Raw genomic sequence first — 14788 nt, 5'->3', positions numbered from 1 at the left:
ATTTAAGGGGAACGGGGGGATCTCTTGAAGTTAAAAATATTTATTCCCAAATTTATGAAATTGTGCTAATAGTGCAATTGTACAGAACATAATTATCAGAAGGAAAAGTCTTACCAAGAGTCTGACGCCATATAAAGAGGAATAAAACATTTTAAATTCTGCTTAATTATTCTGGCAGAGTGAAACATTTTAATTCTATTTCCGTCTTTCCTCTAGTGATTTTATCTTCCCTAAACTCTCCTCGCCAATAGTACGCCTGCATTTCTGAGCAAAAAGTAGGCCACTCTGAAAACCCCCTGTCCGAGGCAGTAGAAGCCGAAATCGGGGTGCTCGGTTGCCCCATGGCACCCCCGAAGAGATTTTGGCTTAAAACAAGACAAACTTCGTCCTCCTCCTCCTTAGACGAAATCGCTTCAAGTACATCATGAATATAAAATGTACTATTTTTGGTTATTTGAATAAGTTGAGGCAGACTCCTGCCCTGCAGCTGGTACTGAAGCAAAACTTCATTAGGCGAGGGAACACTTTTCCTGCAAAAGGGCTGAGTGCGGTCTCAAAAACGAGGATAGAAAGTTTGCTGTGTTCTTTGGAAGTCGATTTTTTTTTTTTTTTTTTTTTTTTTTTTTTAGTCTGAGCGGAGCGCTTTTACAAAAATGCGCTTAAATAAGAAAATGCGAACTTCTGAACATGCCTTGGCTATGCAACTTTGACCCGAACTCTGCAAAACTGGGCAAGATCCCTCTAAAAAGTTTTCACTGCTAAAAAGCCACCAACCGGCTCATCCCGACTGGGTACGTGAGGAGCTTCAAACTGTTCTTCTCGGACCTCCACTGTCCTATTTCGTTATTCTCACCAAAGGAAATCGAAGAATTTTACTAATTGCGTCTTTTTTTTTGTGTGTGTTTTTTTTTTTTTTTTGTTTTTTTTTTTGTTTTTTGTGGAGATGCTTTCTAGACACGCTTAAAAAGGATCATTTTTTCCCAAACGGTGTAGACACGACGGGACAAATTTTCAGTAGTCTACTATTTTCCCACTCCTTTTGTTGTTGTTGTTTGGTTTTGTTTGTTTTATTTGTGTTTCCCCAATCCCCAAATTAACAATTAGACTTGCTGTACACCGGAGAGGGGTTTGGGGGGCGATGGGATGTAAATTATCTTAAGGAGTGGTTAAATCCACAGGTGTAGTGATCGTGGACTCGCGGTGAGGGAGGTGGGAATCAACAGAGTGTGGGAGCAAGCCAGCAGCCCCCACTCGGGGTTACACCCCACCGCAGGGATTCCGCGTCCCCACAGCCGCGCTGTAACATCAGATACAGCTCTGCGGCCACAGGTCATTAAGCACAGATGCTAATAAGAACGCGACGCCTGGGCCACCAAACTTAAATCCGCGTGGGGGGAGCTGTCCCAGTTGAAGTTGCTGGCAGGTGAGGAAGACTCCCCGTCCTGCGCAGGCATCTTCTTCTCCCCAGACACCAGCAGCACGTTGCTTCTTTCCTCCTGCTCCCAGAAAAAAATAAAGCGCTTTTTCCCCCGGCTCGCGTTCCCCCCAAACCGGGAAGGGAAAGAGCGCAGGAGGCAGGTACACTCCTTTCAGAGCAGGGGAAAAAGTTGCTGTCTGAGTTGCTTTGGCGGGGCAGGAGGCAGCACCATCCGGAGCAGAGCTCTGCAGGATGATGGGGGGCACACACCCCACCCTGCCCACCCCTCACTGCCAGTGAACTCCACCGGAGTCAGCCTGCCACCGTTCAGGAAAACAACAACAACAACAACAACAAGCGGTTTTCTCCCCGACATTGGCCGGGTTAATGCTGTTTTTTCATCCCGAAATAAGAGTTTCTGTCGGGATTTCAAGCCTCCCTGTGTGGGTGGGTGCCAGTCCCCTGTACATCCCTCTGGGGGGATACACAGAATAAATACTTAGTGATAAGAACAGCAATAGTCGTATATTTCACTGCACTTATTATTACGATTATCAATATTATTATTATTAATCAACATTAACATTTTTACTAAAGAAAGGACAAAGACACCAACCTGCGGAGCGGACCCCTCTCCCCGGAACGGACGGACGGACAGACAGGGAGGCTGTGCCCTCCCCGCCCCCCCCCCCCCCCCCCCCCCCAAACGGCGGCCGTTAACCGCAGCAACACCGTCGGGGGTTGCGGGGGGGTGGGGGTGGGGTGGGGGGTGGAGGATGCTGCGGAGCGCGGCTGCCCCCTGGCGGCGCCGCCCCGCTCCGCACCCGCGGAGCTGCGCGGAGCCGGAGGCAGCGGCGGGGTTAAGGCAGCCCCCGCCCGCCTGCCGCGGCTTCCTGGGGGCTTCCGTCCCTCTCCCCGCCCCGCTGACCCAAAATCCGGGAAGGGAGAAAGAGGGAAACAGCAGAAAACTAAAAAAAAAAAAAAAAAAAAAAATACTAGCAGGGATAAAAAAGTCACGCGGGAGCGAGGCGGGAAAGGCGAAGGCGAAGAAACGCACCCACACCCTCGCCCGCGTCCGGGGTCCGCAGGGGAAAAAGAAAAAAAAAAAAATAAAATCACAATAAGCCTAAAAGGAAAGGAGACTTTTTACTTTTTAAGAGTTGCCCGAAAGTTCTGAAAACTACCGGGAAATGGGGTGCGGCTGGGAAGGTGCGCACCATGCCGCGGGCACAGGATGGGTCCCGCTGGAGGAGCCGGCGGCCAAAGCGAAAATTAGGGAAAAAGGGCGGAAATTTGGAAATGGCGCGAAGGTGGTGGTGGGGGGAAGAGCTGCGGGGGGCGAGGAAGTGGGGCGGAAATTTTGGGGAAATACGGTGGAATGAGACCGAGGGGAGGGGCCACACCAAGCGCGAGGTGCACAGGAAGGGATGCGGCCGAAAAAGACATGAAATGAATAAATGAATGCGAAAAATCACCCGCAGTAGGGAAAAAAACCAAACCAAACCAACCAAACAAACAAAAAACCAACCAAACACCACCCCCCACCCCCCCCAACAGTTGCGTGTTTTTGTTTATTTGTTTATTTATTTATTTATTTATCTATTTATTCATTCATTCATTTATTTATTTATTTATTTATTTATTTATTTATTTATTTATTTATGTATGTATTTATTTATTTTTGTTTTATCCTCTTTTCCCCATTGGGTTTCATCAGCTGGGGCAGATGCTCTCCAGTCCCCTCGCTCCCGCCCCGCACACCCCCGCGGGAGTTCTGCTGCTTCCCACGGAGATGCAGTGGCAGCACACAATTTATTGAAACCTTCGTGGGGGGAAAAAAAAAAAAAAATTAAAAAAGAAGCGTGTTCGAGGGACCGAGCGTAATTCTCAACACCATGTGGTGACATTTAAAACCGGCAGGACCCAGGAGGAGAGTTGACTCCCTGAACCAGACAGCTCCGTAAAGTTCATTAATAAAACCCAAAACGGACAATTTATTCCGAGATTTATTGTAACCGTAATTTATAAACCCCCACCCCCCGGATTCTTCTCCCGTTGGACAGAACTAGATTTGGGGAAAAATACCAGGGGTGGCTCGTGATGAAAAATTGCTACTCGACACTCCCCCAGCCTAATCCTGCCCACAGAAAAGGGTGAGAGTTTGTGGATTCAGGTGTCCATCCCTTTTGCCATCAGTCACCTATTCCCACTTTCATCAGAAAGCACGAGGAAAACAAAACCCTGAAGGGAAATCCATGTTTATTAGTGGAGATTAGCGTTACTGAGGGTAACAGGCCCATCTCAGTAACAGTTTTGCTGCTACTGAGAGTGAAACACCAGGTTTGGGACATTGGCAGAAAATGGCTATTTCAGATGCCAGGTGACCCTTTCAAAGCTGTTTTCATTGTAACTGTGAGGAAGAATCAGGGTCTTGTTCCTGCTGTCAGGCCCTGCTTCCCACACAGCCCTTCTCCTGCTTTGCTCATGATCACTTATTCCAACACATGTGAAATAAATAGTTTTTTCTTCCTAAAATATCGTGTTTTTTTTTTTTTTTTGTTGTTGTTTTATCTGATTTTTCAGACAAACCTATAAACATGAAAAACATTTTCTCTAGTATTCAGCACCCAACATTCAAAAGTCAAGTACAGTGCAAATAAAGGCTTGAAGACTTGAAAACCAAATCCGCTTTCATATGCCTAAGGATTGTGGTAACCAAGATTATTTTCCGGGCTACAATTTTCTTCGTCCATGGGTATGGGTTCAACACTCTTCTGCTGTGGGCTTATTTTTAACTGTTGTTAAATACAATGGTTAGATGTTCAGGTGCATCTCCTGAACTGTAACAAAGTGCCCATCACATAATTTTGCCAAACAGGAAACAGGCAATTAATAAAATGGAATTCAAAGTCCATTCTTTGTTACACATTTTTGAAAGAGTAAGATCAAAACAGATGGAAGTACCATGTAGTACTTTTTTTCCTGCTGTGTCTAGAGCAGTAGAGGTAAATGTTAGATGCTAGGTGCCAAAACTCTATATTAAGGCTTGGAGCTACCTTCCCTCCCCTCTTTTCTTAGATACAGTTTTGAGGATCCCCAGGATTTCCATATATTTTGAATAAAATCAAAACTGTTAGGCTGCAATATAGACATCCGCTTTCTCATCCTGAATCACTGCAACACATAACAATACCATTACTGTTGCTTTTATTATATATTACTAACCAAATAAATCAATGTTACAGAGGTACAAAAATGAAATAAAGTTGTTTATGATTCCTTTTATTTCCAGTAATTTCATTAAACCTTCATGTTTTGGACTATTTATCTTTTCGAAATGTTGAGCAACAGTGTGATGATGTATTTTTTATTTTAGAATTAAAATGTAGAGCCAGAATATATCCAGCTTTGCTGCCCCATAGGGATATTATCACGCTACAACTCTTTCTTGTGGCATATTGGCATCCCCAGAGCTTCGCTTTCTGACCCAGAGGTGATCTTGTAAGATCACTGCTTCCCTTAATAGGGCAAAACCTCTTGACTTGGGGTATGAGTAATTACAAGACTTCCACTGAATTTCCCAAAAGTAGGGGAGTATCTTCAGTCCTTGAAGTACAATCCACAACACTTGCTAGAGGTGAGAAGTACAGACCAGACAGTAACTGTAATGATTTAAAAGTTAATACATGCATTTTGCAAACATTTGTGAGATTTAAAAATTTATTAAGCACACATTTCAAAATTCGGGTCATGTATTTTGTGATTTTACAAAGAGAATGAAAGCAGCAGCTTATCTCTGAGGATGAGGCCCAACAGGAAACTGAGAATCTATTGGACAGACTGACTCATAACTCTTTATTTCAGCTGTGAAGAGGTAAATAGTTTTCTCGATGGAATTAGCTCCAGTGGAATAAGGAAGTAGTTTAAAATTACAACTACATTGTCTTTTCTACTCTCAGAGACTTGCTGCAGTTCAGATTTACAAATACTTGGTAGTCCAACAACCAACAAATAGTCACTCTCTGCAGCATCAGCTGAGTAATCCTGTAATATTACTTATTTTGCTGCATCAGATAAAATAATATCTATTAAATTTACAGGAGAGATTAACTGAAACAAACACCTACCCTCAGAAAATACAGATTTCTTATTTTAAAAACATTTTTAGCAACAAACTGATAATTCTTTCAGTTTCCTAAAAGTGACCACTTGCCTCCCTCACTGCCCCTAAAAAAACCTCAGCCTTTAAAAATGGAGGAAAAGAATGCAATTAAGTGATCAACAGAAACTAAGACATAAAACTCTTCTTGCAGTTTTTGCTCACAAAGGGAAAAATGTCAGATAGTCAGACAAGGATTACGTTACTATTATCATTTTCATAGGAAGAAATTAATGCACCCTGATAATAGCAACAGTACTGGAAGACAGTGGGAAGCTTGTAATTTAGTTAGTAAAAGAAAAAAAGACCGTATTTACAGATGGACATTTTTTTTTTTTTCACAGTCATAGACATCTCCTGCTACATGCGCTGTCCTTACGGATTGACCTCGATATTTTAAAATGAGCCTGGCAAGAAGAACAGAGCTATTTCAGCATCGCTGAAGGACCTCTAATTTCTGCATTGAATGGTTTTGTTCTTGGCAAGGGGACAGTGGTCTTGCTTCACTAGCGACCTCCAGGTATTGTTACACGGTACAGGTGTGTGTGATTTGGAGGGGCTGAACATGAGGGTCCGCTGGCCAGACCCAGCCCATCCTTGGCATTTGCAGGGTTTTTCAGAAGTGGTGGCAGCTGGCGGAAGGTCTGGTGGAGAAGCAGACTGAGAGAGCTGCGGACATTTGTTGCCTTCGGTAGAAAAAACAAATGATCCAACCGAGTATGTATCACACACTTTTCCCTAATACCTACCAATGACCAACCTGTTTGTGACGAGCAACCACTCACAATGTGAGATCTTGGTTTGTTTGCAAACCTTCTCCACCACGCTGCCAAAAAAGGAACGTGGCGTGTGTCGGCCCTTGTTTCCTCCCAACGCCCCTTTACGTTTTCCATTCTTCTCAGATGGTGCTGATGGTCGGGTTTTCAGATTAAGACTGTTGACGTTCCCCTGTAAAACCTTCCTTCTCTCAGCATATTGTGCTTGTGACAAAGGCATTTCTTCACAACTTCCTTCCATATTGTAGCCATTCAACAACAACAACCCCCCCTGGTAGATTGTCCAAACATTGATTCTCACATTTGCTACTGCTAGGTTATTGTAAGATGTTTGCCTGGCATTCAGCACGGTATTTCTCTCCCGTTGCCCACAGCTTGTCTGGAAGACAGAGGTGATGCAGACTTTTGTGTCCCAAATAAAACACAAGCACCTGCTCTTTGATCACCTTTCTGCCCTCTTACGTGAAGTGTCGCGTTCCTTCGTTGAACTGCTCACAAATTCCCTCCTCCCCTTCACCTGTCCCAAATAAATAAATATACATTTGTCTTGTCCCCTCTTCTGAATCTGCCTTCAGTCACGGGCAAGTTTTTCCTTAATATGTCTTTGACCTCTGTTACACACTCCCTAATCTGCCTCTGTCTTAAATATTAGGTCCTGCCTTCTTTCAAATTACCACCTCTCAAGTTGCTGCACCTTCTGGCTTCTTGCCCAGAGTCCCTTTATTTAACATTTATTTCCTGCTACACCTAGCCTGATGAGCTCTTAGTGCTAGGGCATTAAGACCATCTTTAGCAGTGTAAAGTACATAATATCCCTAATTCACATTATCAGTAAACTCTTTTTTTTTTTTTTTTTTTTTTTTCCCCCAGCAAATGAAATAGAAAACCATTGCTTCCTATTAGTTGCACATAAAAGAAAAATGGCGATTTTCTTCAGTGATATGTCAGCAACATGATAAAACTCACTCATTTCTGTGGGCTAGAGTAATAGAAACATCACTGAATCAGTTTTTTTTTTTTTTTTTTTTTTTTTTTTTTTTTTTCTTGCTGTCTTTTATGGTTAGGTAGTAAGTTTAGTTCATGGTATAAAATAAGGAAGAACATTCAGATCTTGGCTTTTGATCATGAGATCAGAGATGGACAGAGAAGATAAATCCCACTTCATATGTTATCTTTCTGCATAACCTTGCTTCTCTGTGAAAAAAAAGCATGGAGAATGTACATACTAAGTGTTAAAATTGCCACTCTCCACTAAGGTCACTCAAGGCGCTCTGTAGTAATTTGCCTTTCTGAAGAACATGTCAAATTCATTGTGGCTGTTGGGCACTAAAAGCTCTCTGCTGTGCCTTGAAGTCCACTGACACCCCATTGTTTTCTCAAGGAAAATGTGATTGCAGAAGACCAGTTGGGGTGATACAACTGTGCATTTTTCAGCATGAAAGGAAATGCATGGCTTTCCCAATCCATCCTCGAGCTGATGGAGGATAGGCAGCATCGTGACTATCACCTTTCAAGTGTCAGGCAGTGCAAAGAGCCATTTGCTTGTCCTGTCACCAGAAGCTCCCTTAACGTGATGTTCCAATTCTTTGTCTTTTCAGTGATTTATTGGTGAATATTGCAGTTTCACCACTTAGGAATTGCAATAGTCACAGATGCAAAATCTCCCAGCTGGTTTGCTAAACAACAAATCCAGACCACGGTTTTCAGGAGAGAGTCAAAATGCAAGCAAAGTTAGTGGATGCTGTATCTGAAGTACTCCTTGGAAAAGCTTTTCCTCTTCACACTCATTTCTTCAAAATTCAAACTTCTATGATTGGCAAAATCAGCTCTGGAGGTTTATACTTCAGCTAACACCTCATCTCTTACCCACCTTTGTTTTACCATCAATTTCTGTAGACTGAAGACAATATTTTTTTTATGGTACTATCATGTGAACACTCTTAAGGGAAAAAAGAATAATTGTTCCTTCTTTTCTATTGTGTGTTGCTCGTCCTCCAGCCTTGCACAAAATCTGAACTGTTGACACACTTCATTAGTTGTTTATTGAACAACATAGGCAATTTTGAATAGTTTTGCTTGTGTGCTATGCTTTTGGGACCTTACTTATTGTCTAGTGTCAACAAAGACACAGCAAAAATTCTCAAATATATTTTGCAATGAGTGCAAACAGCACCATGCTCTCTGTGACCAAAAATTGATGCTTTGCTGTGAAGACTACCTGATTTTATACACAGATTTTCAGGTCTTTTCAGCCTCAGAACAAGGATGTCACTGTTGGCAAATAGCAGAAGAGTGGCTGTTGCAAAACTCATCCTGCTCATCCTGCATTTTTTTTTTTTATTTTTTAAGTATACCAGGTGTGTGATTGAAGCTATTCAGGACTGTTTTTCAGCAAGATCCTGAGTTGTTGTGAATGACAATTAATTTTGATTTCCCGAAAGGTGTATATTACTGCCAGTAACAATCCTTTTTGTGCCAAACAAAGTACCAAGAAAGAGTTCTGAATTGCTTCTGATAAAGTTTCTGACTTTCTGTATAGTCCTAAATTTTTTTAGAATGTCATGTTGCTCAGGACAAATTAAATAATGAATTTAGCATCAATCTGAGACAGCATAGTGAAGAGACTGATGTATGATTAATCAAGTAGAAGCTGAAGGATGGCAGTGCAACTAGTGCCAATTCACAGTTTTATGGAAAATGGTCTTAATCAAAGAAATGTGACTTCAGTTTTTATGAGATAACTGGGTTGACTGATAAGAGTAACTACATAGTTCTGCATAGTGTTGTTTGATTTAGTGCTGCATGACAGTCTGACTAAAGACTGTCAGTCTATCAGTAAAGCACATGTTATTACAAATTAGGAACTGGCCAACCAGTAGACCTCAAAAAATTTGCATCAGTGGAAAAACTGTCAAATACATGTCTTCTTGACAGGATTCCCATTGATCAGTCGATCGCTTTGTTCTTTTCAATAGTTTATTAACTCTCTGAAACTAAATAAAAAAATCACAACTGACAATATTTGATTTAGACAAGAGAGAAATAATGTTAGTTATAACGGAGTCTTTCAGCATATTCCAGGTTTGTAGGTAATTTGGGCCAGTCAAATAATTTTCTAGTACATGCAAGGCAAATGCAATATCATTCATCATGGGACAACAGTTGCAACCACCTTCAGAGTGGTGGTTCTTTGGAAAAGCAATAATGTTGCAGAGGTTCAGAAACTACAAGCAACTCAACAGTAATTCTCATCTTAAGACTGCTGAAAAAAAGACAAATCTCTTAAATTGTGATAAGGAATTAGTGTGTACAGAAAGATCATTTCACATTTTCATACAACTCAGGAACGGCACGCCACAACTAGGACACTGTCTCATGTTCACACGTTCTCAGGTCCACCTTTTAAAAGGGAAGATGAAAAAATGGAGAGCATGCCAAAAAACTATTTGAATTATGGGGAAAACAAAAGCCCAAGTGAGGCACATAAATGTATATCTACTTATTAAAAACAAACAAAAAAAAGTGTTGCTTACATGACATAAATGGCTTTACAAGGAGAAGTGTACTGAAGGGGTCTTCCTTGGAGGAGGCAAAAAATGCAGATGAAAAGCTGTATTTGTTGAGAGTAGGCACATACCTTTAATGGGCAGAGGACACCACCAGTATGAGGGAAGGTAAGACCTCTGTAAACCTTGCTATCCTGCCTCAAAGATGTATTTTAGCACATTAGTTAGCTCATTGTAGGGTGTCATGTGAAAATCTACAGCCCACCAGACACAACAAGTCGGCTGAGATGATCCCAGGTTCCGTCTGGTTTTCCAGCCTGAAGGCATTGCTTAAATAGTCTAATTTTAAAGTCTTAATTTAGGAGGCTGTTCCCTGCAGGTACTCAGTAGTCACTGGAGGGAGACAGAGTCCTCCGTGAAAGCATTTAGGGACTGTTTAAGGAGGAGCCCGTTTTTCTCACAGCTGCACAGGGTGTCCTGAAAGTGGACAATTTCCCGATGCTGTTGGTGAGTCAGGGGTGGCATGGTGCTGGGGAACGTACGCTCCCCCTCTGCCTCGTGCTCCTCGGTGGCTTGAGGCGCCTGGAAAGCATCACTTACCCAGGCAGGGAGGGGAACAGGACACCCCAAAGTCGTCCCAAGTGCCCCAGGAAGCAGAGCAGTCTCCAAGAGGAGGGGGGCCCAGGAGCTGGTGGTATTTCAGGTGAGGCAAGCAAACTAAGACAGCGTAACCGGAGGGCTGAACTCTGCTCTGGAACAGCGGCAGATGTCAACACCAACGGCATGTCTGATTATTTGGATGCCAGCTCCACAGCATAGATTTCTGAGATGGGAGTGTCAGACAGCTGGCCCGTGAGTCTCAGTTTCAGCTGTCTCTGTTTTTTTTTTTTGGGGGGAAGAGGTGGCATTCTGCTGCAGGCAGTGGGAGCCAAAGGGGGGACAAAACCTGGCAGCACAGCAAGAATCCAGCTTTTCTTCATGCAAAACCAAGACGTAAAATTACTTCCTGTAAAAATCAAAAATTCCAGCTGCCAAACCACACACTCCTCTATACAGCAAGGAAAATAAAAACATCTGTACACTCATGGGGGAAAATTCCTGTGTTTTGAGTGTACAAGCAGCCCATAAAGAGGCATGCCTCTCCCTCTGCAAGCAACCTTTATTTTGTGCAAATGTGAAACCAAGACCTAGGGGAGCTGCCCTCTTCACCCTCGCTGAATCGCTCCCGTTCAAAACATGATGTCTAAACTGTGGTCAAGAGTTTGGGTCTGAGCCCACGCGGTACCTTGGGCAGGCTGGTGACCACTCCAGTGCCAATGACCCCGTGGAAGTACCGTCCATGGCTACACCAGAGCCGGGCAGCCACACAGTCAATAAGTGACCCGGTAACACCAGCCCCCACCCAGCTCTACCTGAGACCTGCAGCTTGGGTCCAGGCTCAACAGTGGTCCAGAAGGTGGTAATGAAAATTCTAAAAAAAGGTGGCAGTGGAAATAAATCACCCCTTTGGATTTCTACTAGACCACCTCCCTCAGGATCTCCAGTATACACTACTGCTTTCAGTAATTGGACATGTTTGAAGAGGATATTCTTGTCATCTTCTTTCAGACTGTCCTCACTCTCTTTTCTTCATCTTTACTGACATCTTCCAGGTGACTCGGGCTTCTTAACTTGGATTTATTTTTTTAGTGTCACCTCTGTCCTCTTTTCTTCTCATTTAGAAACATGTCAAATCCTATCACCTCTCCCTCCACATCAGAGGACAGTGGAAAAATGCCACTTCGGTGCCTGTAATTCAATCTAGTGCTGTGCTGGGATCCAGCTTTGCCCTGAGGAAATGCACATAGCCACATGCTTTCAGGTTTTGCTTACAGAGGTGGCAATTCAGGATGTTACTTGATTGTTTTATTTCATGACATAGAATAATACAAGCAGATGAACACCCCTCTAGATTTTCCCCGTGGCCAACTTTTTTTGATACTGGTTGTCTGATATGTTATCTGAAAACTGTGCCCTCACTAAACACTACAGTGGTAAAAGAACCGATCATAAACCTTTACAAGCTACTGATTTTACACAAAGATAGGGCTTTTGTAGGAAGCTCATAAAGTCTTCTAAACATTTGTATTTAACTTCTATTATTATGTATCATTAACGATAAATTTAACTATAAAATAACTATATAGTTAACCAGAACTATATATTTAATTTGTCTTATTCAAACTTTGCAAATTATGGAAAATATTGACCATGTAGTGTTTAATTGCAAACCTGGATAGAACTATGAGTGATCCTCAAAGTCTTGTGGCTTTGTGATCTGAATACACCACGGGCTTCTCTGAAGAGAGAAGGTAATAGCAACTTGTAAAAAAAAAAATAGAGTTTCCATCTCTACGCTCAGAGATTTAAGGTCAGAAAGGACCATTTGTATCACATAGTCAGAGGTCTCTCTTTCCAAGCTATAGAGTTCTGTGCAGGAAGATAATGTGAGAGATATTTTTACCAAAAGCTTGCCAGCTGAGAGCAGCAAAGCAGCAGCGCTGGCAGTTTCTATAGCCGCTCTGCCCAAAAGGAGCTGCCCGTCGTGTGTCTGAGGGCAGAGCCGGGCCCCCAGGGACTGTTAACAAGCTGGGGTTTTACCTGCGGATCTGTCAAAACATAGAGTTATTAACACACAGAGAGAGGAGTGCGAGGTTGCTTCCAGCAAGGCTCAGCTTAGGGACGGTAGGTGACACAAACAGCGGGGAGGTGTCACACCACCGATCCTCATCAGCCCCGCTGGGTCAAGGGCCAGCTCCTGGAGAAGAAAAGGCGCTCCTGCTGCTCGCCCCGGAGTGGGGAACGGGAGCGCTAAGGAGGGACGCGGAGCCAAGTTCCCTCCAGGGGCAAGGAGATTTAAAACCAAATCTTCAACCGCTTTGCCATTTTCTCTTTGTGAAACCCGTGCGCCAGGAGCAGGGATTAGCCAGAGAAGGGGCAGATCCCCCCTTTTACGGCACAGCTTAAGCTAACGGGGTCCGCGCAGCAAAACCGGCAGATGCCTGGGTGCTGCTATGCAGAGCATGTTTTATCTGCCTGTAGCAATGGTCAGGCAGCTCCCGAGGTCCCTGCTGAGCACTGCGGGGTGTGTCTTTGGACAGACAGGCCCTGCTCCAAAGCCCCTTGAAGGCAACAAGTTCCCTTCCAACACCTTCAGCGAGCTTCAGCTTGAGACGTGCACTGCAGCCCTGCCTGCCCCGTGCAGGCAAGCCGGTTATATAGCCGTGCAGGGGTGTCTTGACAAAACACTTGGATCAGACTTGTATTTCATATTTCTTTGCCTACAAAGCTGGATTGATACTCACACAGGTCGTGCCAAACCACTGAGTCTCTCTGCCTTTTTGTGGAGATGGGAGAAACTAATACCACCAACAGACAGGTTTCTCCATCCCAGCGTGCAAGCCAAGGCAGGTCTGACATCCTTTTTACCATGAATACAGTGTGTATGTTTATATTCATCTTTCACTTATTTGGGGATTTGCAGTTGAAAAGGTCTTGAATGGATTGGGAGTCTCTTTGACACAGGAGAAAGCTGAGACACAGATAGAATGGCTTGCCCTAGAATAATTGTGGAATATTTATTCATTTAAATTTAAATGGTAATTAAGGTGAAAAAATGGCCTAGACAAGGCTCTAGGCATCTAACACATAGTTAATAATAATATAAAGTCCCAGCAGCAAAAATAATGATTTGGAACAGTATCTTAGCCAACCCAGTTCCAAAAGCTTTGCTGCAATCCTACATCACCCCAGGAAGAATATTCCCATTGATCTCCAAAAAACCTTACTGCACAGATGTCTTTTGCAGCATACCCAGAAGACTGACAGCCATAAATCATACACATTACACAACAGAGAGGATGTTAAGATTACCTGCGCAACCTTAACTTCAACATAACGCCCATATGCCCTGGCTTGGCATCCCTTTGCAAACTCCCAGTCTCTTAACAAAGACTTTTAAAAGTGTTTCCGTCTTTTTTGTCTGTCTATTCACTAACTCTGTTATTAAAATTAAAAGTTTAATGTCCTAGGATTCATAAAAAGCTATTTTGGAATTAAGGCGAGACAGGGTATCAGAAATGACTGGCAAAAAAATGAATTTTGTCTTTAAGAACATTGCAAAACTATTTTGAATCTAAGTTTGGGGACAGGAAGCATTTGTTGATTTTGTGTTTTATTTTGTTTTGCTTTTTTTTTTTTTTTTCTTTTTTTAATAAGTGTCAAAAGTCAAGAGTTTGGGATACAGTTTTTCCTCTTCTGTACCACACAGGCAGGTAGGTGGTACAAAGCTGAGATCCAAAGCACTTTGTTAACTGTTGTATAAACACACTTCAGAGATGGCCCATCCACTGTGACAACTGGTTTGGCACAGTAAAGAGACCTGGATAGTAAGTCCCTGTGTAAAGTCTAAGTATCACAGCCCTTACACAGGCTGTCTACATAGGATCTGGATAATCTCTGAAAAATCTTCTCTGCTTGACCTGCTCTCAGTCTCTGCTAAAACCCCTGCCTTTCATCAGAGGTGTCTATGGGTGCTTACCCCATCATCGGCTGCCTGACCCCTGTGTCCTTGCACAGCCCGTGTTCCTAACTACAAAGCTTGAGCCAGCTGCTTTAATACTGTCACCACTTTATTTATATATGAGCTGCCCTCCAGAAATGCTACGTGTGCCTCCACCACCTGAGTACAGAGCACGGCAAGATGCCTTCTTCTGCTTTGGGCAATATGAGGACAGGGTAAGACTTTTCCTCATGTTGTAGCCACAGAGAACAGTTTTACACTGTAAATTACACCCAGTCCTGCTTAGCCTGTACTCTGGGATAAGAGAGCATTAACCTTTGGGAAATGAAGCCTTCCAGGAGTGAGTCTGAGCCAAGGTGCAGATGTGCA

Source organism: Tyto alba, unplaced genomic scaffold, assembly GCF_018691265.1.
Source record: "Tyto alba isolate M040663 unplaced genomic scaffold, T.alba_DEE_v4.0 Super-Scaffold_13, whole genome shotgun sequence".
NCBI lineage: Eukaryota > Metazoa > Chordata > Aves > Strigiformes > Tytonidae > Tyto > Tyto alba.
The sequence above is the reverse complement of the archived record's forward strand: the minus strand, read 5'-3'. Positions refer to the sequence as shown.